This window comes from Micromesistius poutassou (assembly GCF_964030765.1).
Source record: "Micromesistius poutassou genome assembly, chromosome: 8".
Lineage (NCBI taxonomy): Eukaryota > Metazoa > Chordata > Actinopteri > Gadiformes > Gadidae > Micromesistius > Micromesistius poutassou.
Genome location: NC_140278.1, coordinates 14,785,093 through 14,807,080, shown reverse-complemented (window position 1 = coordinate 14,807,080; position 21,988 = coordinate 14,785,093).

Genomic DNA, 21,988 nt, shown 5'->3' with positions numbered 1-21,988 from the left:
GGATGCGTCGACCAAGGTGTTAACACCTTGGTCGATGCAGAGAGAGCTGAGAGCCAGCGGAGGCAGCAGAGCCCAGGGCTGCTCTCTGCAGAGCCAATAGGTGGCGCTTGACTAGTCCAGCTCCACCTCTAGGTCCACCGCACCCCGGCTCAGGTCCAACCCCACCCCAACCCACTCTTATAACCAGGTGCAGGTTCAAGTAGCATTTAGCTACTAACCCTAACCCTCACTCTAACCCTAACCCATAACCCTAACCCCTAAACCTAACACTAACCCTAAACCTAACTATAACCCTAACCCCTAAACCTAACCATAACCCTAACCCCTAAACCTAACCTTAACCAACCTAACCATAACGGCCGTTGTAAAACCCAATCAGCTTGGCGGAGCCAGGTGTAATCTGATGGCTGTTCAGCCCATGGCTATCCCTCCATCTCTCTTATTCTGAAGACCTGAGAGGATATTACAGCAGTACTGACCCACCACCGTCACCACCACCCTCACCACCACCACCCCCCTTCACCACCAACCCCCTTCACCACCCCCTAACCTCACCACCACCCAACCACCCCACCCCCCACCACCAACCACCTTCACCCCTCACCATCACCACCACCCGTCACCATCCATCACCACTAAGAAAAGGAGAATATCCAACAAGGTCTAATAATACAATAATAATAATGACTTATAATTCTCATTTTCACCTTGGTTCACTTAGCCTTGTTAGCAGTTGTTCAGTTAGCCCTGTTAGCTTGTTAGCTTGATTAGCAAGCTGCTGATCTCTCAGGAAGGTCATCCCAGCTCAGCCACAGCCACCTGTGTTCTTGTACAGTCTTCACAATATCGTATTAACGTCGATTAGCTGTTGTTTGCCTTTCGCAGTGGTTTATTTTCCCTCATTTTGATTATTGTAATTCACCTATCCATATTAATTACATGTTTGACACAGGAGGAATTAATGAATATATTATGAATAGGAATAACTAATTTGGGCCCTGGGATAAATCCCCAACGTAATAACAAAGCCAAAACATTTATTTTTTTTAAATACAGGGTGAAAGAAAGTCCTTAGACATAGTGGGTTCAGTGTGTGGAGGGAAAGCATGAAGTCACCATGAACATCACTATGCCAACCGTGGCTAAGGATATGAGTGGCCACTTGATAGTGTTCACATCTCTGACCTCTTTGTATGTGACACAGCAGGATGTAACTGTGCAGAAGTATTCATGGTCTTTGTACGAAAACAACCCTCTTTCCGTAATGTAAAACATTTTAAAAAAGGCAATTTCAGAGACAAAAGGCGACAAAACAAGGTAATCAGAAGCAATGTGGCACTTTTGAAGCCGTGTGTATCAACCCGTGCTCCCCTAGGGCCGGATATTACTCTGATGTCCGTGCTCAAAGGTGGTTCCACTCTCAGCATGACAGCATGACACAAAAATCATTCCCCTTTAGTTTTACCCTTGATCATTGATGATTTGTGAAGGGTAGTTGATTTTCCCTCCTCCACCCACATACACACAGGTGCACACAATTATACACACGTACACACACACACACACACACACACACACACACACACACACACACACACACTTGTGACTCACCTTCAAGCGGTAAACAGACACAGTATCTGTTACCATAGGCCATTTGAGGTCCACATGAAGTTTAATGATGTGCAAAGGCACTTTTGCTTCCAACAAACCTGAAACAATGGCCAGGATCTTAATGGTGGCAATGACGGTTGAATCCTATTACCAAGTGTGAATAATCCAAATGATATAGGAGCTTCATTTAGCTTAGTCATTATTAAAGGTTTAGCCTTACAAATTATTATATAGCATTTGTTTGCTTTGCTCTCTGGGAAAAATATAACCTTAGAGCAACGTTTATTTATCTCAACTTTTTATTGTCAAAGTATCACAACTAAAGGTTAACAAGCTGCAAGCAGTATCTCTTTATTGTGCTGCAAATGTAACAAAGAGAGAGCAGGAATGTAAAACTGAAAATCACAACATATATAATAATAATAGTGGGATACAATTCTAGTGGCTAGGGCAGCCGGAAGGCCGAAAGGTTCTGGGTTTGATGCCCAATGTATGCAACTTATCCTTGAGCAAGGTCGACTACCCAGCCTTTAATGACCTGTGTCTGAAGGCCTTCTGGACACGAGCAAAATATATAAAGAGTGATATAACAGTCATATTGTAACTGTCCCGACAGATGAGAGTCAGAGCATGTGGCGCAGAGCTGCAGTCCCGGTGTGTTTTGAACATGTTCCAGCTCAGTCTTTAGACCCCCCCCGACACACACACACACCCCCATCGCCCGCCTGTCCGTCAGCCCGCCTGGCAACATAATTAGAGGGCTTACAGCTACAGTATCCGCCCGGCGGGATTCGCCACACATGAATGGCTGCTCCACTGCCTTTACGCAATCAAACACAAACCCCCTACTTCATCCTGTCTGGCCCTTCAGCTGCAATGAACTTCACTGTCTCTTTAGAAGAACCAAGACTGACTATCTCTCTTCCTTCCTGCCTCTCCCTTTCTCTCACTCTCTCGCTCTCTCTCTCTCTGTCTCTTTAAAATAGACCCAGATGGTCTTCTTTACACACACACAAACACCCCCCCCCCCCCACACACACACACACACACACACACACACACACACACACACACACACACACACACACACACACACGAGCACGAGCACACACACAGCTGCACCCTTGCATACACAAATATGGATACATGCGTGTACTTGCACTCACATGCATACACACACACACAGACACACATACATGCAAACACACACCTATACATACACACAATATGCAGGCATGCAAACCCACACACTTTCATATGCACACACTAAGATACATTTCTATACATATAAAATAGGTATTCATGCACACTAACCATAAATGCACACAGACACGCACGCACACACACACACACACACACACACACACACACACACACACACACACACACACACACACACACACACACACACACACACTGCCCCCGGGGGAGCAGATGGGCTCTGGGGACGGCTGTTTAGGCGAGGCGGGCCCCATAGTGGAATCACAGAGGCCCTAATTGTTTTTTAATGTACTCTACTAGAGTGGAGGGTTTAGGAGGGTGGCATGCATATTAGCCTGTCTCTGTCGTCCTCACATGCTGCGGCTTCATGTGTTTGTTAGTGTGCCCCTATCTAGGGGTAAGAGTGTGCATGTGTGTGTCTGTGTGTGTGTGTGTGTGTGTGTGCGCGCCCTGCGGTAATTAACGAGCAAACAACCTTAAATAATCAATACAGCAAAGCAGGGGGGTTGATTACAGCATTTTGCGGGGGGGACCAGGACAGATAAATTGGGATCAAACTCATGTTTAACCTCTTAATTAATCGTACTCACTGTAATGGCACTTTCGTGTAGTATAAAAATCCTTACATATTCATTTTACTCTCCGGGGCTGACGCAACACGCATGCCAAGCGATTACCTTGGTGCAGAAGTCTTTTGTGCATAAAAGGGGTTTGTTCAATTTCTCCTATTTATCGTGGCGCCCAGGTGGCCTGTGACCTCCGCAGCCCTTACTCTTATTTCCGATTGCACTTAACTTAAGTGGGCTCTTACTGGAGGTGCGCTTAAAAGCACAAAATGTAAATGATCCTTTCTGTATCACAATGAGAAAGGGTCTTTTTAAGAGCCCTTTTAGTCCCACGTTTTAGTCCCACACATAGGCCTGTCACCTACTGGGAGAGAGCGGCCAGTCACTCATTTTAAGGCTAATTGTTTACATTTATAAGCTTTATGAAAACTGAATTTGGAGAATAGTAACTGCGTAACTATCTATAAGAAACCAATTTGAATAAGTAATAATGAATTCACATTTGATTCTCACCTTTCTTACTCAAAACAATTCCTTTAATTGCAGATTGTAGGTCTACTGCTTAATATCTGCATGTCTATTATTTCGACCTCTGCCTTCCGGTAACAGGTCAAGAAGTTATTTGTGGAGCTACAGCCGAACCATTAGCTCAACCATCGGAGAGCGTACAAGAATAAATAAAACATTGTCAAACAAAAGGTGTCGTCCCCCCACAGACCCCCATTCCTCCAAACACAGAGCGATCAATCTGAGCAAATAAAGTTAAAAAATGGTGGATTACAAATATAGAGGAGGAACATGAGGAAGAAAGGAACACAGAGAAAGAGAAGACAGCACGCCCAGGGCACTTTAATAGCTGTCATCCAGAGAACAATGGCTGCAAACCAGGGACACCTGCAGCGAGCGAGGAGGAGAGCACGATAAACGATGAGAGGGAGGGAACGAGGAAGGTACACAACGGCCCTGGCTGCTCAGAATATCACACTATTTTTATTCTCTAATTGCTTTACTGCGCAAAATAAAGATGATAATGTGCTCACGCTTTCATTAGCCAAAACAGTCTCTCGCATTTTCTCACATTTTAACTATTTTCCGCAGTACACAGGAATAGTACATTGTGATGGGAAGTGTGATGGCAGAAACATAATATACACTCGATAATTTGGAATGCTCTAGATTTATAAATAGTAAAGTAATCCAGCTACCGTAGTGGTCTAAAGCTTTCCAGCAATTTTCCTTTTGCATGTAAATATAGACAAAGATTTTTCTAGCAGTGTCCAAGCAGGCACTAACAGAGAAGGATGGGGCAAGACTTTCTCCTAATCGTCCCCGGGGACTGATTTGAACCAATGAGAAGAAAGCTATTTTGTCGACTCATCTTTCACCAGATGAGGCACTGTCCACGGAAATTGGAAACAGTTTGTTTTCAATTTCTCAGACATGTTTATATACCAATACATAACTTATTAAGGTAGACTAGTGTAACAACCAGACCTAAAGGTACTGGGCTGATCACCCAATGTCCTCAGCCTACCTATAGGCATCGAAGATACCTGCCTACCTTCCTGCTCCTTAATGAGTATTATGCTCAGAGTCAAGGTAACCTGTGCAGGAGGTCACCCATCAGTTCCTTTGTGACTTTAACACTGGCAGAGCTGAGAGCTCGAGACGCTATGAAGAGGAGCAATCTTTTTCCTTGACAGTTCTTTGAAAATCCCGATTTGACTGGCAACAAAACAAAACTTTTTCTTCTTGGAAGAACAAAAAGGGATAGTCGATGATATGTCAGACCTCCTTATAACAGTGCAATCGTTTTTTTTATCGTGAAGTGTATTTCATGATTTAAGTGCCAAACGTGAGTCATTTCAGCAAGGCGTTTCAGGGTGAATCTTCATTTAGAGAGATGAAATAATACCCCCATTCCGTCAGATGCTCTTAGCCGCGTTGTTTCCATTTTATGTCTGTGTTCTTATGATTTACTCATACAGTTTAATTACCTGGCATTTATATAACCTTCAATGTGTCAGCGTGGCTTAATTTGATTGATCACAGAACAACTCATTCGGTTTTTATACATACTGTTTTATTTTCTATTTGTGGCATTTTGTTTTAGCATCGCCATCAGAGTTGTTAATTAATTGACATGTGCTCACCTAGGAAGGAAGACACACGCAGTCAAACATTATTTAAGTTATAAATCATGGATATATAAAACGAGAGAAACTGTGAATAACTAGCGCGGATGACATTGTACAAAGATTATTCACCGCAATCAGGAGTTAAAATAACTTTTTGTTATTTGTAAAAATGTGCTCCACCTTTTGATCTCTGTCAGGATAAATCATCGCCAAGGGTTATCTTCAAATAAAATGGGCCTGTCAGTTATGAAATAGCGAATTCTCAGTGAAGGTGTGTGGTTGAATCACCAATATACAATATAACACTGGCTTAAAAGATAGATGTGGACAAGTCTAGGTAAAATAATCTCTTTTGGTTCTGCTCTGAATGTAAATACATATAATCAGAATCACATTCAGAATTAGGTTATTTTGCCAAGTATATTTGCACAAACAAGGAAAGTCACTTGCTGGTATATAAAAGACATAAAGCAACACGGAGTGCTAACAAAATATTGAACCTGAAGAATTAAAGCAAAATATGGTAACTTATTACACGGCTCTTCTCAATGCTGTGGAACACTCACTTGCATGGGCCTTCCCGACTTCCGGTGGTGAATTATTTAAACAATAGATCACCACAGTTAAGGGGGTCGCAGTCCCTCCGCTGCGTGTCGGGACGGACAACGCCCCTTAACTGTGGTATAATGAGCACATTTCACTGACTGAAGTGATCTATTGCTTTTATAAAACGGTTACGTAAGTATGGCGAAATGAAAGTCATAGACACTCTCAATTTTTAAGTCAGAAAAGCATTTTTTTAACGAATACAAAAATGTAGTCCCTCCTGGCTGCCTGCAAAGTGCGCGGCGGTTGCTATGCAACACACTGTAGCGTCCTTCAGAGAGAAGGCTAGAGATGGTAGCTTGGTTCGCCGGCAATTTAGCCTACTATCCAGCAGTTCACTAACAGTGTGCCTATTGCTTTACATTTCCACCCTGTAAATACCTTAGTTAACAAGAACATCATTACCATCATTACCTAAAATTTAACACATTAGTGAATGATTACTTGACCACTGGTTGACTGTTAATTAACTTAGTGAATGCTTAGTTCTGTAATAACTCTGAATTTATGGTTAATTTGGGTATCCTTATTGTAAAGTGTCACCCAAAATATAATTTAACAATATTTACACAGTTATCACAAACTATACTTTTTGATGTTTGATGAGCGGTAGTAAGAGACTATGAAATGGCAGTAAGACATGTATACTATAATTACAATAAATATAAAAATTATAGTTTTTCATACACATTACATGTGTTATTATATATTATGTTATTATTGCACATGTTTATTTGACATGGGATGCAAGAGTTGTTGGTGGTGCAGGAACATCAGTGCAGTGTGTCTGTGTATGTGTCTGTGTGTGTTGGTGTTTTCATTGAAAACTGCCTTTCATTGTCTAGGTAAGACATAACACATATTGTAAGCACAGATCGTCCAAAATAATAATAATCCTGTTAGTTTAAACCAGCTGGGCTCACTATTGAAAAAAGAACATGGAGATCGACTAAAGATAGACGGAACAGTTAACATTAATGTATTTGTCTGTCAAAGGGTTTTTATTTTCTCAATTTGTGATGCTCAGTTTTCTTCTAATGCACTATATTAATTCATTCACACACAACCCAAGTCTTTATGTAGCATTCAGTGCTGCTAAAACCAAATTTAGTGTTTTTGTTCAGCCAAATTATGTTATATTGGAAATAATTTACGTGACTGCAATTAAAAAGGGTGTAGATTAAAGGCGTATGTGCATGTCACACACTATCCTTGAGGAGCCCTATCATGGATTGCCAAATATAATAATACCAAAGGGAAAGAAATATTGTGATTTACTCATGAGAGCAGTTTTATGATTATAAATACCCTTTTAGCGGCCATAAGCCAAGACAACACGACCCAGAGGGCAGCTGTGCTCAATGTTAATGAGCAATGGAGCTGCTCTAATGCGCTAAGTGTTAAGATGCTACGCTACGTCGGGAGGAAATGTAGCAAAGGCGTACGTGCTGACAACACTTTCTGAGTGGTTCAGGACTTTCTTTACTTTTCAATCACTTTTCAGAGAGCTGTGGTGTGCAATTTGAACTGAACTGAACTGACATGCTAAAACTTTATTGAACCCAAATTATCATTCAACATCAGTGTTTGGGGATTCAGAGTAATCCGGTATTGTTATTGGTTTTGTTGTAACGAGTAATGTAACTTTTTTTAACGTAAGTAAAATTGTTTTTTAAAGAAAGTAGAAAAAGCATTAACACTGTTTCAGTCTTTTTCCTACTTGGTGGGTAGCTGCGAAACACATTTGTGTAGCTCAGCTAAATAGATGCTAGATTTATGATACAGTAAGGTATGCCGGACATTACAAGTGGAAGATATCTTCCACAAAATGATAATTCTAAGACTTTTTCAAATAATCTGTTTACCTGCTGACTGACCTTCTGATTATAGCGAATCCCAATGCAGTCCTATGAATGATTATTTGTTTGACTGTTATCCTTTTTGGTAACACAAAAGTACTATAAGGGGTCATTTTTCAGTAGGTAACGTGACTAGTTACTTTTTAATTGCAGTAATCTTGTTCTGTAACAAATTATACTAACATAAAAATAGTCAGATAACATGATAACATAATACCTATCCTTTTAACGACAATGCCAATAAAGTACCATTTCTCTCTCTCTCTCTCTCTCTCTCTCACTCTCGCTCTCTCTCTCTCTCTCTCTCTCTCTCTCTCTCTCTCACTCTCGCTCTCCTTCTCTCTCTCTCTCTCTCTCTCTCCGCCGCCACCAAGTACCCACTCTGAACTCTATAATAACCAATTGGCCCCAGAGATAAATGGTAAAAAGGTAAAATAAATAATTTAAACAAAAAAGAAGGTTAAGTGCCCGTCGCCGAGCTGGCGGGCCGAGGGATCTTCCCCGGTTGGATGTTGTGTGCGCGTCGGCCCCCACATGACACCTGGCTGCAGTCAGAAGCACGTTATTAAGTCAAATTAAGACCTGTTCTCCGGGCCTGCTGAGTGCTTGACCCTGTCTCACCAGCAGCAGCCATCTCATTGTACCGCATTAGGGGACCCAATTGACTGTCTGCTGTGTAAATTAAAGGCGCATCCCCCGACTAATGCACTGCCGCCCGCCGCCGGAGCCACGCATTTCTGTCCTGGTTTGTATTCAGTTATTTATTTTTCTTCCATGGTACCGAGGACTTGTTCTTCCCCAGAGATGCTGAGGCTTGCCTGAATGTTTCTCTAACTATGCCTGCCGTCTTCAACCTTTACTTCACCCTGCTACACCCGTCTGAACCCCAGCCTCCCCAACTGAACAGTCTCCGTTTGTCTTCCATCCCTATTACCCTATTTTACTCTCTTCCCACCTCCCTCTCGCTCCCTTCCTCTCTCGCTCTCTTTTTTGCTTCTCCTCCATCTCTATCTGACATTTCCCTATATACCCCTCCCTCCCCCTCCCTCTCTCTCTCTCTCTTTCATACCCCACCTTCACTTCCCCTCTTGCTCTATCTTACTTTCCCTTTCTCTCTATTTTACTCTCTCTCTCTTTTATGCATCCCCTTCTGTTCCCCTCTATCTCTCTTACGTTCCCTCTCTCGCTCTTGCTCTCTCTCCTTCTCTCTCTCTCACTCTGTCTCTGGTTCTCTCTCTTTCTCGCCATCCCTCTCTCTCTCTTAGCGAGGGAGGTTGGGAGTGGGAGGCAGTTAAAGAAAATGAGAGAGCATTGCAGGGCCATTAAAGCTGAAACCGACCACTGAAACCCACAGAGAAAATTAATTTGGCGCTCATTCTCCAAGTCCTCCACTTTCTCCCGAGTCTCCGTCCCGTGGCTGATTATTTCCTGGTTCAGGAGTCATTCATCCTGATAGGAGACTGTTCATCCTGTTCTTTGTTAGTTTTTTGTTTTTCCTCACATGCGGTTGCTCAGCCCACTCTGAAATTGAAATGCATACGTCTGCCTAATCTCTCTCATTAGCTCAATTTATTTTGAACTAAGAATGTGACTTCAATTTGAGTCAATCACAGAGTTTAAAAAAAAAATGTAAAACTGGTGGTATTTATTTCCGGGATAGAGAATTCACTTTTATTCCCTCAGCCATCAACTCCAAATATTATTATTTTGTGGCATTTCATTTATTTTTAAGTTTTTAACATGTTTTTTTCTTTGTCAATAGGCACATTATCCCACAAATTGCTTGGATATGACAAAGTCAATTGATTGCTAATTGTTTGGTTTTTTTCTCCCCAATCGATTGGGCTACCGCAGTGTTATTTGCAGCAATGCATCGCCACTCTGGGAAAAAAAAATAACGAGCGCTAATTGGCTTAGCGTTTCTTTAATTGTTCAGCGTACCGTTAACCTTTGAAGTGGCACAATGAGAGATTAGACGGTAATGACTTGAAATGACATTACAGTAGGATTATCTGTCATAACACCAAAGGCCTTTGTAAGTGTCAGTAAACACGGTAATTGTCCCCCACCCCTTTGTGTTCTCCCCGTTCTCTGAGCCCTTTCACAAACCAGCTCCTTTGAATAAGTTAGCCTGCAAGGTTCCCAGACAGAGAAAGATTGTCCCCCCCTGAAAGCAATGAGCCTTATCTGTTTCAAACGCAAACTAGATTACAAAGCTGAGGAAAAAAATGAAGAAGAAAAAGTCAAGCTTATCACGGGAACAATGCAGAGATCGCCGCAGTTGATTCGGGTGGCCTGTGGTTGCAGGAGGAGGAGGAGGCCTCATGCAGGCTCAAAGCAGAGGCTGATAGCTGAGAAGGTGAAAGTAATTAAAGAAGCTACGCCTGGTTGAGGTGACACACCGAGCACCTCTCCTCCCTCCCCCTCTGAGGCTGTTTCTGTCTCGCCTCGACACCCATATTTACATCCCTGCGAGGATGCCACACAACAAAGGCAACGCTACGGCATGACAAGATATAAAAGCAGGTTTTAGACATGTGTAACACTATTCCAGACTCTATTAACTGTTATACTAATGGCTCCTGGGTTCCTTGGAATATATCCTTGGAATATCCTACGATTAATTCAAAGGTGTCAGGCGTAGCTTTTTAGGAACTTTATCATCCTTTTTTAATACAACAACTGCCAAGGAACTATAACTCGCGCTCTCTTTTATTTCATTCTGTGTGTAAAACCTAACGCCCTATAATATAGCATGCATTCCTGGATATATATCTGAAGCCATTTTCCAACTTACGCATACATACAGGTTCACCAGGTACACAGTTGGGGTACGTTTGACTTTACTTCCAGATTTTGATGGTTGGTGTGGCTTGGGGGTGTATATGGGTGGTGCTAGTCTATGCCCCAGTGGGTCTCATTGATGTCCAGCAAGGTTTCCAAGGTGATGTACATGTACATGAACATTTCTCAATTGTTTCCATCTAATTTAAATCTCTCTCTCTCTCCCTCTCACTCTCTCTCTCTCTTGCACTCTCTCTCTCCCTCTCCACATCTAACACACAAGATCTGCTACAAAAGTTCTACTTTCTTTAGATGCAACTAAAAACATCCTTTCTGTTATAATTCAACATTTTCTTTGAACTCAAATTGTTTCTCTATTTGCTGTCATTAGAGTGAAAATACATTGAATCCCTCACCGCTGTTCTTGGAAATCATGATTAAAATCAAATTAAATAAAGGATAACCTAAAACGTGACATATCATTTGGAATATTTCCATAGATGTGCTGTACTCAGGGGCTGTTTCAATGTGAAGGTTGCAGCCTTGCTAGAACACTTCCTTGCAAGTCGCGTTCTATGGAGATGAGGCTAGAGTGCTGGCTAGAGTGCTGCCTAGTGTTTGTAGCGTTCTGAGTTTGGAGTGTGTGGAAGCGCTTCTGCTTCCGCTTTTTAATACTGCTTCAGTGATAAATATTTTAATTGTTGAAATTGTTATTGGCAACAGTAGTTTGTTTAAACACAAGCTATGTACATATTAAAAAAAATCAATCCATGCAAAATATAGCCTATTATTACGTTGACAAAACATTTTTAAAAAATTGCACAGGTCTTCAAGCTTAATTTTTTACACCAATACAGCACAAAATATTTCTGAAAACGTTCAAATAACTTCACTTGTGTAAAGCAATGTGTATTGCTTTCCATTCACAATTTTTAAATACCCGTGCAGGGTGTGAACGCAAAGGATTGTGGGTATTTTGGCTCGTTGACTATCCAGCGATGCATCCTTGAAAAATATCGGAATTCTCAAAAACAAAGGACACGAAAAGGGCGTGAATTTTCGAGTGTTGGAACATTGGAACATTGGCAACATTGGAACAGTGCTTGTCTGCGTTCTATGACGTAGTGTCCTTAAAAGGGCGGCCATTGAGCATGCTTCCTTCACATTGGGAAACAGCCAGGGTCTGCACGACAGTGAGTGATTGAAAAAATATGTTTTAAAAAAAGGGTCTAATTGACAAGTTTTATGTAGGTCTGCGCTGCATTGCTCCCGCGTTGTAATTCATCAGGCCTCCCTCTCCAGCCCGTCCAATTTCCTTTTGAGTGGTGCTGTAGCTCTGTTCTCCACAACCTCATTATTTATTGTGGTCTGAAGCATAATACATCTCTCTGATTCGCGGAAATTGTTTTTTTCTTTGTCCTTATGAGTGATATCAACCACCATCCGACCTGCTCTGGTGACTGTAAATCAAGATATCTGAGATTGGGGAACCGTTGGACCTTGAAATGGACGGATGTAGCACATTTCATGATCTGTGTTGTGCAATCACCGTGGTGACACATCTTGTTGTACACGTGTTGTCGGATATTTTACGACACGCGACAAAACCGTTCGGGCACCCAGATCTGTCACACTCTTTGACGGACGACATGTCATCTTATTCTTCTGACCTTGACCGTCAATTCAATCATAAACTAATCCCCAAAAAGAAAAAAGAGTCAAAGTATTTCTTGGGTATTGCGGTGAGTCCGGCCTGGGGGCGATGTGTAGCGTTGTCTGCAACAGGAGGGCGATGAGCGTTAAACCAGTGGCACGGGGAATGGCAAACACCGGCATAAAAAGGAGACAGGCCCCCGCCCGCCACTCCAACCCTGTTACAGCGCCAGGCTGTGACCTTGATAATGGCCGCCAAGGTCGGACAGACGTCTGGTCTGTGGCCCCCCGGAGGAGGATCTGTCACAGGCCATCCACCGTTACCGTAAAGATTAAATATGAGTTACATGTTTTATTAGTGAATGAATTAGTGAATGAGAGCAAATTATATAAATAAATAAAAAATAAAAACAGAATTAATAAAACAATTAATTAAGATGAGGCCAAATGCAAAATGACTGAATGGTAATACCAGATAGTAATAAAATAACACACTGATTTGAGCTGGTTTGGATGCAGTGATTCACGCTAAACGCTAACACGTTAACAGAGAGACAGAGACAGTTGGACCTAATATGTAGATGGTGTACAAACTATGCACATATGGAAGGCATATCCTGCTATGTTTCCATGATGTGCTACACATCAGATAATATTGTTTACTTATGCCAATGGGGGACACACAAGCTAAATGCTAGGCCAGCACAGAATAGACAGGTGTTCCTGATGAGGTTGTTGACATCTGTTGTTGTGATGTGTTGACAGGTGTCTGTCTGTCTGTCTGTCTGTCTGTCTGTGTTTACTGACATGAGCCACATGAGTTAAAGAGTCAAGTTCACTTCTCTGGCCCATTATGCTCTTGGGCTCAGCGGGAACTAATGTTGAGACAGCATTTCCTAACAAACACAAGAGAGTGATCTCCAATAACGGTTTGCTGTGAACACACACACACACACACACACACACACACACACACACACACACACACACACACACACACACACACACACACACACACAAACGGGCACACACAAATACACACACTCTCTGAAAGCACTTTCAGATAGTTGAAGGAACTGTTTGATGTAATTTAGTTTTAAATCAAAAAATGTAAATCACAGACCAAAAAATCCCATACTCGTTAATCTGCCAGCTCATCCTCTCCTGTTGCTGTATTTGGTGTCTGGATGAAAGACATTTGCTATTTTTTTTACTAAAATTTTCATCCAAAATACAACAAAGAACTTTGCTGTGTATTATGTTCCACTATTTCTAAAAATCACATGGAAATAAAAATGTAAACATCAATCCTCACATTTGAAGATCCATATTGTATTTTTCTTGAAGCAATATACAGCATGATTCTATACCAAAGAGTAAAATGCCTCTCTTCAATTACTATTGCTATTACACAACACATATATTTACCGTACACTAGGAGAATCCCTCCATCTCAGGGAATCCCATACGTATCTAGATACATGGTCTACAATACGATACAAAAAACGCTAGGACTACAGATACATCTGTATCGATCCCAAACCCTGTGGTTGAAAGCTGATTCGATATGATTTGATTCAGCTCAGAATCAATAGGATCTGATAGGTTTCATTTAATATATGAAATGAAATAAAATGGTTTATTGCTTGAGTAATGGCCCTTATGGGTAGACTTGAGTAAAGTTTGGCCAGTGCTAAACCTTTGCTGCAAAGAAAAATAATTAGGTCTGATGTATAATATATAAGGGCTAAAGTACTGTGGGAAGTCTTGTTGTCATGGCTACACAAACATTTTATTTTGATCCTCCCGTTAGCAGCTTTATGGAGTAATATAGAGTAGCACCTTAGGAATATATAGGATATTATGTGCTTTTGCTTATTGACACTGGTCGATTTCTAATATATATTTTAGTAACCTTGCATTTTGTCCAACAAGCAGCACATTTTTTTTCGCACTCTTTCGCCAATATTAACCAGAAACTTTATCTTTAGTGCCGCATACGTCTGAACCCAAACACGGACAAGATTTACCCCGTCGACCGGGAAGGTTGTGGGCCAGCAAAATGTTATGCTGTGTTGGCTTTGTGTGTGTGTGTGTGTGTGTGTGTGTGTGTGTGTGTGTGTGTGTGTGTGTGTGTGTGTGTGTGTGTGTGTGTGTGTGTGTGTGTGTGTGTGTGTGTGTGTGTGTGTGGGTGCAGGTGCAGGTGCTTGTGTGTAATGTGTGCATGTGTGACAGTGTGTGTGTGTTTATGTGTGTGTTCGTGCAGATGCTAGGGTGCATGTATGTGCGAGGAAACATCTGGTGATATGTTCCAATAAACACATCTGTCAAAATGTTCAATATTGAATACAACAACAACAACCAAACTACTACTATACTTTAATTTCCTCTCCAATGGATCTGATACACAAACTGTACTGCATCGATGACCAACCAAACAATTGCGCAAAAAACCTTTCAGCTGTGGACCCGCACCTGTTCACATATATATCAAACGGGTGTGTGTGTGTGTGTGTGTGTGTGTGTGTGTGTGTGTGTTGCGTAGGTGTGAGTGTGTGTCTGGGTGCCTGTGTGTGTGTGTGTGTGTGTGTGTGTGTGTGTGTGTGTGTGTGTGTGTGTGTGTGTGTGTGTGTGTGTGTGTGTGTGTGTGTGTGTGTGTGTGCGTGAGAGACTATCCAGACATGTATTTCCTCTTATAGAAGTGTAACTGCAGGGGCCAGTGTGTTGAAAGTAAGGAGTTTGACTCACAGCCAAAGCGATTCTCCATTCTCCATTCCACCTGTAGGCATTCTTGAGCAAGTTGCTGAATTCAATGTAAGTCACCCAGGTTGAAAGCGTCTGCTGCATGACAACATAGTAAATAGCAATAGAAAACTTGATGCACCCCAACCATCCAGCTCAAAAAGTAGAGACACGACACTTACCCTGTCAGCATAGAGGAGCCTAGGGTTTTGGTTTCAACATTGTACACATCTTTGGTGGTGCTCAATGTATTGATTACTTAGACTGGGATGTTTGCTGTTTTCTAATGTAATCGCACTGGTTTAGGGGGCATTGAATAGTCTGGTGGATGTGTATTTGATCCCCACCTGAAAGGTTCTGGGTCCAAACCCCAATGTCCGGACTCCGCAGTCTACCTGTCACTGAACCAGATGCCTATCCCCTACCAACTCATTAATAGCATGTAGCTGAATTCACGTCAAGTCACTTTGGATTAAAGCTTTCTCTTAAGAAAAAAGCTTTCTTTCTGCTTTCAAGGATAGGCTTGCCTTTATCTCATTGTGGTTCAAGTCAAATGGCAATGAGTAGTGTGGCAATTGATCTTGAATGAATGATTCAGGATTCTATTCAAAATCTTCTATGTTTTGATTCAGACAATGAACATTTTAAACAAATTGTGATCAGATTGGATCACACATTGGATTGGAAACAGTGCTTGGAACAATTCACCAGATAACAATCAGTTCCAGAGACGAGCTGAGTTGACTTTTTCTTCTTCATTCTTCTTGACACCCTGTGACCAGATGGGGCCCTGTATCACTGCAGGGAGGGCTTGTGTCTACGTGTCTCTCTCTCTCTCTCTCTCTCTCTCTCTCTCTTTCTCACTCTCCATCTCTGCGGGGCCTCTCTCCCCCTTTCTCAAATCTATCTCCAAGCCTCTCTCTCTCTGTCTCTCCCTCGATCCAACCCCATCCCCCCCTCTCTCTGCAGTGTCTCTCTCCCTTCTCTTCCTCCCTCTCCAACTTGTCTCTCTCTCTTCCCCTTTGCATATATTCTCTCTCTCTCTCGCTCTCTCTCTCTCTCTCTCTCTCTCGCCCTCCCTCTCCCCCGACCTCCCTCCCTCCCTCCCACTTACTCCCTCCTCCCTCCCTCCTTCCCACTCCAGAGGAGTTCAGAGTGCAGATGGAGGCGCCCCCAGAGATCTCGGGGCCCTCGGCTCCCAGCAGAGAAAACTAAATCTCCTGGGGCCCCCACAGCTGTGGGCGGCCGTGAGGCCAGGTGAGTCTGCTCCTCTCTAGGGTCTGACAGGATGGAGACCTCCAGCACCACCATCTCCACGCTGCTGGGGGTGGTCTCCCATGTGTTCCCGCCATCCAGCCTGTGTTGACCCCCTGATGGGCCCCAGGGGGCAGGCTCTCATGGTCACCTTGTTATGCCGCTTTTCCACTGACAGTACCAGCTCGACTCGCCTCAACTTGGCCCGCCTTTTTTTGCATTTCCATTGGCAAAAAAAGTACCTGGTACCTGGTACCGGGTACTTTTTTTAGTACCACCTCCGTCTAGGTTCCAAGCGAGCGGAGTAGGTACTTTTGTGTGACGTAAACAGGCTGCTGGCCACTGATTGGCCAGAGAGTGACGCCACTGGATGAGTCATGATGAGCGCGACGTCCGAACGTGAAACCCGACACCCGGCCGGCATCTTTAAATACCACTAGCATCTGTGTTCAGTCCACAATAGCGATTGAATTTTGGAAATGGAAGGAATAACGAAGAACACGTCGTGTCCAAGTCCTCCATTGTTGTTTTGTTTAGCCTAGCCCCAAGACCTGTGTTTTTATGTGTCGCGTGGATAAGTACGTCACTGCAGTTTCGCTCATGCGTGCTATGTGACGACCCGCCCACATTGAAAACAACACAGTCTGACTCCGAGAACGTCAAATTCCGACTAGTGGCAAGGGCACTTTAACGTCAGTCACTGACGGCAAAGGTACCCTTTGGCGTCGCCTGCAGACGGAGAAGGGATTCAATTCACTACAATGTAATGCCATCCCGTCGATGTTTGACGTTCAGAGCGGGTGCTCCAGCAGCCCATTCACTCCTGTATTAAGCCGACTACGGCTCTAATAGACGTTGTGAGCATCTTTCCTATTGGATAGTTATTAGGATTTTTTTAATGTGAAAATGGCGGACATACTTTATAATAACATGGTTGCTATGACGATTGCTATGGACGCTGAAACCAGCAGCTTGCGTGCCGTTTAATGGCTATAAATGTTTGTCTTTGCTGATTATGTTATTTTATGTAACCGTGTAAATGATGTTCTCTTATTAACGTGAAACCAGGAAGTTTTGACAAGTTTTCAGTGAGACTGTGTTGATTCTCGCCCACCCATCTTGAATTTAATAAACCATTTTCACTGCTTCGAGGAGGTCTGGTGGTCTTCGTATATAATAAATAAATAAATACATATATATATAAATATGTATATATAAAAATTAAATAATGGCCAGGTCGTGTAGTCGATGGCAACCACCATAGCGCCATATAATCCTGCGCAGCCTGCCCCATATTCTGTCGAAAATAATCTCCCGATTGAAATGCATTGGTTTAATATTGAATTAATTAAATATATATATATATATATATATATATATATATATATTTAAGCAATAGATCACGACAGGCTGTGGTATACGGTCATTATACCACAGTTAAGGGGCGTTGACCGTCCCGACACGCAGCGGAGGTTACGTAAGTATGGCGAAATGAAAGTCATAAGCCTTTTCTCAATACCAAGTACGCGGACTACGTTCTCGCGGACTTGGAAGTACGTACTTGGCAAGTCCGGACTTCGAAGTACAGACTTCCGAGAACGCGAGTACGCACCTGTAATTGGAACAGCAGTGGACTCGATGACGTCACCACCTCAGCTCTGTTAACTGTGCTTTACTGCCTCAAACTACTGAACAATATAAACTAATTACTAAAACTATAAACTAAAATAGTATGTTAATATTTTGAATTAATATAAATTAAAAGATATGCTTGTCGTGTGTATTTATATACACACGACTTTTTATATGTAGGGTACACATGCGCGTGCTTAACTGCCTATGTAGTTGGAGAGTAGGCTATTATAACGAATAATAATAATAACGAATGAGCGAGAAATTACACAGATTAGAATAGAAAAGCACACACACACACACACACACACGATCGGATGGATCCGACCGGGATTTTCGTTGCCGTTGCGATGGGTTTCCTCTATTAGCGACGTATACATATAAACAAATTATATAAAACTATTATTATATAAAAAATAGTATGTCAATATTTTGAATGAATAGGCATACATTTTTGTTATATATGTAAAATGTTCCTATATAGCCTATTATTATAGCTTACATACTAATATTTTAAAACATGGGAATGTGAAATGCATCCTGGGATATTTAACGGTCCCAAGTCCACACGAGTCACCTCCGATGCATCCTCGGTGGAACGGCCTCATCGAGAACGCATCGAGAACACTTCCGGGTTTTACGACAGTGCTCGCGTACTTGGAATTGGAACAGTGCTTGGGCTACCACTGATGACGTTCACCGAGAACGCAAGTACGCGAGTACAGACGAGAACGCAAATTGAGAAACGGCTATAGACACCCTCAATTTTGAAAAAGCGAGAAAGTCTGAAAAGCATTTTTTTTAACAAATACAAAAAAGTAGTCCCTCCTGGCTGCCTGCAAAGTGTACGGTGGTTGCTATGCAACCCACTGTAGCGTCCTTCAGAGAGAAGGCTAGGCTTAGCCTTCTATCGAGTTCACTCACCGTGTGCCTATTGCTTTACAACATTTCCACCTTTTCAATCAATCAACATGTTTTTAGGCTTCAGTGAACTATGCTATTGCTTTTATATATAAATAAACAACAGTTCAAGTTAGGCGCGGAGTGATACTGAACTCTGTAAACTGAACGGGCGTCATAGCTGTGTGTATACGCTCAATATACAACAGTTGGGAACCAATCAGATCGCTTGATTTAAGCCACCCGTTTTATAAAAATAAACATACAATTATTTAGTCATAATATTATAAGTAGACCACGTAGCTATGTAGCTTATCATTATAACAAGATCTGTATCTGACCATTGACCATTGACATACATATTTATGTATTTATTTATTTATTTATTTATGATATATGGAGACCACCAGACCTCCTCGAAGCAACGAAAATGGTAGGCCTATATTAACACGCTCTATTAAATCCCAAGAAAGAAGACGCCATACCTGCTCGAAAAAAGTTTTTTTTAAGTTGTTAAATAAGAGAACATCATTACACGGTTACATAAAATAACATAACAGGCAAAGACATTTAAACGGCATGCGAGCTGCTGGGTTCAGCATCCATAGCAACCATGTTAATGTCTTCCTAATAACTATCCAATAGGAAAGATGCTCACAACGTCGACTAGAGCCGTAGTCGGGTTAATACAGGAGTGAATGGGCTGTGAATTAAACCAATGCATTTCAATCGGAAGATTATTTTTGACAGAATATGGGGCAGGCTGCGCAGGATTCTATGGCGCTATGGTGGTTGCCATCGACTACACGACCTGGCCATTATTTCATTTTTATATATACATATTTATATATATGCATTTATTTATTTATTATATACGGAGACCACCAGACCTCCTCGAAGCAACGAAAATTGTTTATTAAATTCAAGATGGGTGGGCGAGAATCAACAGTCTCACTGAAAACTCGTCAAAACTTCCTGGTTTCACGTTAATAAGAGAACATCATTACACGGTTACATAAAATAAGATAATCAGCAAAGACAAACATTTATAGCTATGATTTAAACGGCACGCGAGCTGCTGGTTTCAGCGTCCATAGCAATCGTCATAGCAACCATGTTATTATAAAGTATGTCCGCCATTTTCACATAAAAAAATCCTAATAACAATCCAATAGGAAAGATGCTCACGACGTCTACTAGAGCCGTAGTCGGGTTAATACAGGAGTGAATGGGCTGCTGGACACCCGGTGTGAACGTCAAACATCGACGGGGATGGCATTACATTGTAGTGAATTGGATCCCTTCTCCGTCTGCAGGCGACGCCAAAGGGTACCTTTGCCGTCAGTGACTGACGCTAAAGTGCCCTTGCCACTAGTCGGAATTTGACGTTCTCTGAGTGAGACTGTGTTGTTGAAGAGGTAGCCTACTTTTTTAGATGGAAACGCGACGTGCCTGGAACCAAACCGAGTCGTGCCGAGTTAAGTCGTGGCGAGTCGAGCTGGTACTGTCGGTGGAAAAGCGGCATTAGTGGATAGTATTGTAGGTTGGTCTCTGCTGGCCTCTCTCTGTTTTGCCTGTAGTCTATGTTAGGCATTCACTACAACAAATATAATAAAAACAAATCAATGCAATTTGAGATACATATTTATTTGTTACATTGTTTACATTCAATTGATATAAATGTATAAAAATGTTAATATACAGTATATATATTGTATATGTGTATATTAAGGGTGATCTATGTTCATTGAAAAAAAGGAAAGGCTGAATGAGCATCACATGAATGTATGCAAGTGTCCAGCACTCAGAGAAGATAATTATATAATAATTATAATTATCCATAATATTTTTTTTCTGCCAGATTTCCATAAAACACCTCAGAGCCTGCGGTGCAGCCGTTGTGCTGTGTTATTTATGAAGTGTCACGGTTGATTACTCTGGAGTTTGGTCGCATCTCCGAGAAAACTAATTATTTTCTGAAGAAACAACCGTGGTTGTTAGGACTATAGGGACGATTCTTCTAATTTTTCCCATAGCCAACCGTATTTTTCTTTCCTCCTCTATTGACTGTCCAGGGTCATGTTTTAGGAATAGGATGAAACTCGATGGAGACTGTTATAGAAGTTCTGGACCGTCAATGGCGCCACATATGAACAACCTTGCACACAGGAAGTTCCATTAGTTGACTGCTGAAAGAAGTCTGCTGGTAGTCAGGCCTGAGTTAAGGTTGAGATGAATTTACTTCAATTTTTACATGCAAGCCAATTTGTTCGTAGATTCTCCGGCGCTCTTAAATCTAAAATTGCCTGTAATTTCCTTTGACTGGCCTGGCTTCGTGATGAAAGAGGAAGGCAGAAAAATAGAAAAGCTTTTTATATTTTGCATCAAAGCAATTACAGGAGACTCAAAGACATTAGGATGAGCAATTTGCCAAGATGTTCGTATTCGAAGAACAGATAAAATGGTATTTCCCCTCCATATGTGACCGAGACAAAGTTCAGGACCATTGCGGTTGTAATGCATTATGGCAGAGCGCTGCAATGGAGCGTCCAAAGCCTTACAGCACGCTACTTCCATATGCTACCGCACTTCTGCACACACTCTGAGCCCAAAGCCTTCGTGTCTGCTACTAAAACTATTTTCCCTCCCTGTCAGCAGTCACTGGCAATGTCCTTATAATCTCTCTCTCTCTCTCTCTTTCTCTGTCTCTCTGAGAGAGAGACAGAGAGAGTGAGGTCATATGAGCTCAATAGCAACATAGCAGCCAGTATGTAAAGACTTGGAAAGATGGCTATTGACTGTATAGCGTCTGTCGGTCAGGGCTTAAACACACAGTATAAAACCTTTCAAAATACCCAGTATGACAACCCTTACAATGGTAGGATTTTCTTCCCTATAGCTTCTTATTTATCGTAGGAGGACAATCTGAACCCATACTGAGTAATGCTTCACTAGTGCTCTCCACAATCTGACTGACACCCAGTCCTGAAGCCCAGTTCCAACACTTTACTGCTGAAACCCT